Source organism: Ipomoea nil, unplaced genomic scaffold (assembly GCF_001879475.1).
Source record: "Ipomoea nil cultivar Tokyo-kokei standard unplaced genomic scaffold, Asagao_1.1 scaffold1354, whole genome shotgun sequence".
In the NCBI taxonomy this organism is placed as follows: domain Eukaryota; kingdom Viridiplantae; phylum Streptophyta; class Magnoliopsida; order Solanales; family Convolvulaceae; genus Ipomoea; species Ipomoea nil.
In genome coordinates, this window is record NW_017617782.1 from 20,001 (window position 1) to 27,980 (window position 7,980).

Genomic DNA, 7,980 nt, shown 5'->3' on the forward strand with positions numbered 1-7,980 from the left:
AGCATGACTTTTCACAAAGATACAAAAGATTTTCATTCATAAGGCGTGCATGATTTAACATTCAAGAACATGAATTGTGCTAACACTGAAGGAAGGATATTAAGATTAATTAGTTCTCTTTCTTCTTGCTGCTAGCGGTCGATCTAAGAGGTGAGGAAAATTTTGGTGGAGTGTTTGATGGTGAGTAGTCATAGCTATCACTTCTTTCTAGTATACTGTCCACGTCAGCGTATCCCACAGGATTGCCAATTGATCGAAATGATTCATGAGATTCATGTTCCGTGGGGTCACGAAGAAGATTCTGCAAGTACTGTGAACTTGCTATCATTCTATCCAGACTATCCTTGTTTTCTTCCTTATCAAGAGGATCATGAAAAATTTCGGTTTCAATAGGATGACTTTTAGCATCCTTCAAGTTTGTTGATTTTTGCTTCTCACATTCATCATTCGTCTTCTTTTCTCCTTTTCCTGTACTCATACCTGCTGACAGAAGATTTCCAAACAAAATACACTTGAATAAAGAGTTAGCGTGATCTTATTGGATTATAAAATCCATCCTTTTATAGCACAAAAGGATGTCATCTTGTGTGTTGAAATAGTTTGACAGGTTCCTTTTTGCTTTCCCAAGATCTTCTTTATAGAATCGTTTTAGGAATCTTTTGAGCGTGAACCTCTTAACACGCAAGCATGTTACGTCATTTCAATCATCCCGATTTCATGGCGAAGAGTGGCAAATCTACTCTCACAAAGTGGTTTAGTAAGAATATCTGCCAATTGATCATCAGTATTGACATATTCAAGGGATATGTTCTTTCTTTCAACATGATCACGAATAAAATGATACTTGATATCAATATGTTTCATTCGAGAATGTAAAACAGGATTGTGTGTAATGGCTATTTCACTTTTATTGTCACACTTTATTTGCACTTCTCAAGCTATTACGCCATAATCCTTTAATTGGTGAGTCATCCATAGGATTTGTGCCCAACAACTACCAACCGCTATGTATTCGGCTTCAGATGTGCTAGTTGTGATGGAATTTTGTTTTTTGCTAAACCAAGATACAAGTCTTTCCCCTAGGAACTAGCAGGTTCCTGAGGTGCTTTTTCGATCAATTCTACATCGAGCAAAATCAGCATCTGAATAGCCAACGAGATCAAAAGAGTTTCCTTTCGGGTACCAAAGTCCTACACTTTGGGTCCCCTTCAGGTATCTTAAAATCTTTTTAGCAGCACTTAGGTGACCCTCTTTATGTTTGGATTGAAACCTTGCACATACCCCAACAGCAAAAGAAATGTCAGGTCTGCTTGCTATTAGGTATAGAAGAGATCCAATGATTCCACGAAAATTCTTTTGATCAACATCTTTACCTTCGTTATCAATATCCATTCTTAATGATGTACTCATGGGAATTTTGACTGAGGACTTTCCATCAATTCCGAATTTACGAATCAGGTCATTTGTATACTTAGCTTGATTGATAAATATCCCTTCTGGACATTGTTTGACTTGCAAACCAAGAAAGTAGTTCAATTCTCCCATCATGCTCATTTCAAATTTTCCTTGCATGAGACTTGAGAATTTTTCACACAGATCTGGATTTGTACTTCCAAAAATGATATCATCAACGTAGATTTGGACTAATAAAATGTGATCATCATCTTTAATCCGAAAGAGTGTTTTATCAACAGCTCCTTTCGTGAAACCACAATTTATGAGAAAGTACGAAAGAGTGTCATACCAAGCTCGTGGAGCTTGTTTTAGTCCATATAGAGCTTTCTTGAGACGGTATACTTTTTCTTGTCCACAATCGATAGCGAAACCAGGTGGTTGTTCTACATATACTTCTTCTTCTAGAAGATCGTTTAAGAACGCACTTTTGACATCCATCTGGTAGACTTTGAAGTCTTTGTATGCTGCATAGACTAGAAACATTCTTATTGCTTCAAGCCTAGCAACTGGGGCGAAGGTTTCATCAAAATCGATACCTTCTTCTTGGCAATAACCATTAGCAACAAGTCTAGCTTTGTTCCTAACAATGAGACCATCTTCACTCATTTTGTTTTTGAATACCCATTTAGTTCCACTGACATTTTGATGTGTAGGTCTCGGAACAAGTTCCCATACATTTTTCGTTTAAATTGATGAAGTTCTTCTTGCATAGCTATGACCCAATCTGAAATCTGAGGGTTGATGGTTGGATTTCAACTATTTATATTTGAGAAGGAAAATGCTACAAAAGTCCTAAAATTAAAAAGTATACAAAAGTTCATAACTTTTTGAATAACACGTGACTTTTAAAGACTCTTTAAAAGTCTTAATCTAATACCACACGACTTTTAAAGACTCTTTAAAAATCTTGATTGAATACCGCAAGACTTTTAAAGACTCTCTAACAGTTTCAATTGATACTTCCAAACTTTTAAAGTTCATAAAAGTCTTCAAAACTCTATGAAAGTCATGATTGAATACACCCCCCACCCCCCTTAGATATCTGGTCAAAGGGTGCATTCAATCCCTTCATAAATAAATTTAAAAAAACTTACAAAATAAAATAATCTTCAAATAATAAACCTACTAAATTTACAATAAATATTTAAAAAATAAAAATAAAAAACTATCTTCAAATAATAAACCTACTAAATTTACAAAAAAAAAAAATTATTATATTATTACACACCTAGTGGGACTTGAACCGACGATCGCTTGATTAGAAGTCAAACACCTTATCCATTAGGACATAGGTGCAAATTCAAGAAATATGACAAAGTTAACATATTTTTTTTTTTTAATATCATATTTCATCTCAAACTTAGGGGCTGTATTCAATCATGACTTTTGAAAACTTTTAAAATGATATATTTTAATAAACTTTTATTGACTTTCATAGAATCGTTCAAAACATTTTAAAACTTTGTAAGACTCTATAAAAGTCTATATAAAAAATATTCATATACTTTAATTTTATAAACTTTTGTTTTTATTTTAAAAAGTTTAGAAAAGTTATTGAAATTCTAAATAGAATACATCCTTACAAACCTTCAATAATTTCGATTCTTATCATTTAAAATTTTCTTACAAAACATGTTATAATATATCATAAAATAATTATTATTACATTGATCCTTTAAAAAAATAGAATAAAAGCACCTATGAAGCTCTTAGTGATGAGAGATTCTTATTCCGCCTAACTTAAAGGGGGTGTATTCAATCATTATTTTTGTAGAGTTTTAAAAAACTTTTAAAATGATAGATTTTAATAAACTTCGATTGACTTTCATAGAGTCATTTAAAACTTTTTAAAACTTTATAATACTCTATATATGTTTATATAAAAAAACATTCATAGACTTTTATTAACTTTTTATTTTAAAAAGTCTACAAAAGTCATTGAAATTTTAAATTGAATACATCCTTACAAACTTTCAATAATTTTGATTATTATCATTTATAATTTTCTTACAAAATATTTATAATATATCATAAAATTCTTCTTTTTATATAGTTCGTCACCCACTTCAGCATTCTCAACATTATTATTTTTATCCATAGTATGTTGAGACTTGTATGCTAATTACTAATATATATTATTAAATATTAATAAACATCTACAAAAAAAACTATTTCATTAGAAATTCATAACAATATTGAGCAATAAAATGTATAATAATAGAATTGATTAAATAAAATATTTAAAAATATAATTTCAAGTTGCATAAAATAAAAAAATAAAAATCAAATATTAATAATTTATATATATATAAAATTATACTTGATATATTGCTAGGGATCACGCAAAGAACTATTATTTGCAATAGCAATTTGAGACTGCGAACAACAACAAGACTGTTTGCAACCCCAAAGTGTTATTAAAAACAGTAATTCACTATTCGTACGTAGTAACCTATTGTTAAAAAAGGGAAAAATATATATTATGAATATAAAAATAAAAAGAATAAAAATCAAAATATATAAGTATTTATATGAATATTGTTCATCCCGAAAGGGTGGCGAGAAGTCTAGAAGGGGGGTGAATAGACTTCTCTAACTTTTTCAACTTTCTTCGAAAACACACAAGGCAAATAACACTTTGGTAAAGTCAACTCTAAGTAACAAGAATTAACAAGATAAACAACTTAGAGTGTGCAGCGGAATAGGTAGCGGTAAAGTGTTATGCTTAATTAGTGCGGTGCGCAAAGAGAGATTCTAAACATGCAACACGTTAGAAACACTTGATATGGTTGAAAGATGATGTACGAAAAGTTTGGCTTGCATGCAAATGTGGGAACTATCAAACCCAGACAGATAAAGATATGCGATAAATCGTAATCGGGTTAGTTCGCAGTTAGAATAAGCATGCACAAAATATATGAGCAGTATGTAAATAGAGAGAGAGATTTATAGTGGTTCAGAGGTGGTGTAATCCTCCTAGTCCACTCTTCTCCTTTCACTTCAAGGAGGAAATTCACTATTCTTCGATCACCCAGATACAATAGTGAATTAAGTGTCCAACGACACTTCTTCGAGTGCTTCGCACAAAGCTACACTCCTCCAAGGTTTTTCGCAAGCTCCTCTTGTTACTCCGCCTTCCCGAGTACTTCGCACCAAGCTGTACTCCTACACCACGAGAACTACGCACAAAGCTACGTCCTCACAGGGTTTTCACAAGCTCCTCTTGTTACTCTGCCCTTTACAACGAGTGTTACGCACAAAGCTACACTCAACCAGGGTTTTTCACTCTCTCTAGTTACCCCACCCTCTTTCTACACTCAGTAGAGAAATCTACAAAGAGATAAAATTTTTCTCTCACTCAGACTTGAATGTAATTCTATGAAGCTCTATTTCCCCCTTTTTCGGCTAATTGAAAAAATAGATTGTATCTTTTGCTTGTATGTCTTAGCCGTTGTTCAAGTCGTTGAACTGCTCAAATTAGGGTTGTTATTGCTGCTTGTCTTCAAGTCTGCTTGGGCAATTTATAGCCAATGAAAGCTATTTGCCCGTTGATCAACTTTCGATCTCGATCGTCCATTTTGAATTGTAGTTGATCAAAAGATATTGTCAACTTGATTTGAAATATTAGGTAGATGTCATTTCTCCTTTTGTCAGATGATTTGAATAATTTGCCTGTTGCCGTGTCTTGAATTTTGTAGCCTCCAAAATTTGAATAAGTTCGGCGCGGCAAGCTTGATATTTCTTGTCCTTCATAAATGTTCTGACATGTCAAGTTGATCAAATAATTTATCTGCTGATTCTTGCTTGAGTATAAAATAATCTTCGAGCGTCTCCGGTTCCACCGTAAAAACTTGATGTTCAGATGAAAATATATCAGATATTTTCTCCTTCATGATCCTTGTAAGACTTGTGCATTTGCCTTACTTAGTCTCCATATTGGCTAGTCTCTCTTGGGTAGCTAGTCTCCAATACACTCGAGCTAGTCTCCCATACGGTCCAATACACTTGGGCTAGTCTCCCATACGGTATGTAGTCTCCCTTACGGTATTAGCTAGTCTCCCAAGCAAGTTAAAAATGCTTCACTTGAGATTCAAACTTAAGATCACTTGGCATAACTCACACACGTTTCCTCCAACTCCTCTAGCATAGTTCTTAGTGATTTATCCGCATCATAATTGTGTTAAGCTATAATCCCGCTTAACTTCTTCAAATAAATTATGATCTTCCAGACTTGTACATGGGTTGCATGATATGGGTGCACCATACTCTGTAGACTTAAACTGACTCAAATAGAATAAAAATGGGGACTACTTGATTTTTCAAAAATACATTCGGCTCATCAAAATTTACAAAATATTCCTAACAATTTCCCCCTTTTTGATGATGCCGAAACTTATACCCAAGTCATTTTGGCTTTGTCAACTTTGAAAAATAATTTCTTTTTAATTGCTTTTATTTCGACTAGCCAATTGACGGGTTTAACAAAAATTGTGACTTAGAGATTTTAAAATTCGGACAACCTTACCGTATAAATGAGACTTTGATCGTGGGGTGTTCAATTTTCTTTTAGCTTGAATTTTTCTTCCCCCTAAATTTTATATCCTCATTTTATACGTGTTACAATATTAATTCTAAGTCCAAATTAAAATCTCGTGACATAAAAACACAAAATAAATAAATTAACTAAGACACATACTAGTATGGTACGAAATATTGTCATGCATTTTCAACCCATTTTAGCTTAGCATAGATATGATATCAAAGAGTAGTGTGCTAGCTAAAATATATTATACACCAAAAATCGAATGTGTCAACCAAATTTGTTACATCCCTTTCGACTTGGCATTGATGAATTCTCTCAATTTCTTGAAATCCTTCTCGAGGCCCTTGTGTTGATACGGTGCGGTCACTTGTCCGGTGATGTAGTTGCCATAAGCTTCTCTTATGTTGTCTCCTTTCAACACTCCAGCTTCATGCCAAAAGATGCACTCATCAAGTGTTCGGCCATCGCTCATTTGCTCACTTCGGTGTCCGAACTCCGTTTGAAGCTCTTGCAATTTTTGTATCCTTGTAGTAATTGGCTTCGGCATTGGAGGCATTGGTGCAATCGGCGTAGGTGGCAGCACACCATGAGAGGTTGAACTCGAGCTAGGACGAGTTTCTTTAAAATAGTCCATCATGCTCCCTCAGCTTTGACCTCTTGGTGATGACGTCCCTCGGCTTTGACCTCTTGGTGATGACGTCGGTCGAACAAGTTCAACTAGTGGTCCTCTTGAAGCTCTCGGCTGTGCAAAGGCATAAGCTTGTGGCACAAAATGACGTGCTAATCCTTCCCCCCTTTTCGGCAGCATCCACGAATCTTTGAAAGCTTTTGGTGGAAGAATCTTGCTTGTCACGAACTCCTTCAAGAAGATCCATGTTGATACGTGATTGTTGAAGTAATCCTTGCACTTGTTGTTCCAAAAGTTTGAGCCTTGAAGTAGTCTCGGACCCATGTTTTCCCATTTCATTGAACAACTTCATTACATCATTCTTCAACTCATTCTTTGCCGTGTCAATTTCGTTTTTCAATAGGCCTTGCCTATTGAACAATTATTGAGCACGGTCCACCATCTCCTTGTGATAACCATCAAGCTTGGTATCCATTGCATCCATTTTAGTGTTCAATTCACCCGTAGATTCTTTTACAATTGACTTAACATCCCCAACAATCTTTTCCCTTAAGGCTTGAGCATTGAACGTTTGTTCACTATGTACGGGTGGGGTTGGAATTGGCAAGGGGTGTGCAAAATCATCTTGTGGTGTGGTGATCATTGTGTCAACAAGGTTGGCTTCGGCTTCTTCGGTGTTGTAGCAAAGTAATAAGGTAGACCGATTTCTTGGATGATCTTGATCATAGAACTCATAAGAAGGTGGCAAAGTAGGCAAGTTCCTAGTTTCATCCAAGTTTAAAGAAATCCCTTGACTTGGTGCATTTCCTTCCTCATGAATGGACCCCGTAACCTCCGCTTCGAGATGTGGAAAATAAGACTCAAAACTCAAATTTTCATCCCCAACATTTGCAGGATACGGATCAATCTCCGGGAGCCCTATATCATCATTCCTCACCAAAGATCCCTCTCCGGGTCCTCTTCGGCTATCCTCCAAAGACAAAACGGTTGCCCGGCGAATATCATTTGGGTCAAATTCACCTATGGGCACTTCGGATGTGGCTTCAACCATAACACCTTTTTCGGTTCTCTTCTTCTTGGAAAGCTTAGTCAAAAAGTGAGAATTAATCACCGAAAGACGGGTAGCTCTAGCAAGGTCACGTGAGCCTAACCAACTCAATACCAATTCTTCTCTTTCCAAAGTATTTGGCCCTATTGTTTCGGCCAACATGTTATGGTCTCCTAATCTCCATGCTCTCCATTCAAGTGCTCTTTTATACTCCTCCAAAAGTGCACTATCCGCCCCAATTGTTGATATCTCATCATCACTTCCAACTTCAACTAAGTCACTCACAACAACATCAACTTCCACTCT

General features: G+C 35.3%; 1 non-coding gene across 1 annotated transcript; it reads right to left on the reverse strand.

Annotated features, from left to right (window-relative positions):
* Window positions 1-2,678: 2,678 nt before the first annotated feature.
* On the reverse strand, window positions 2,679-2,751 carry TRNAR-UCU. Its single transcript has one exon. It is a non-coding gene; the product is annotated as a tRNA-Arg (tRNA).
* Between the last annotated feature and the right edge of the window lie 5,229 nt (window positions 2,752-7,980).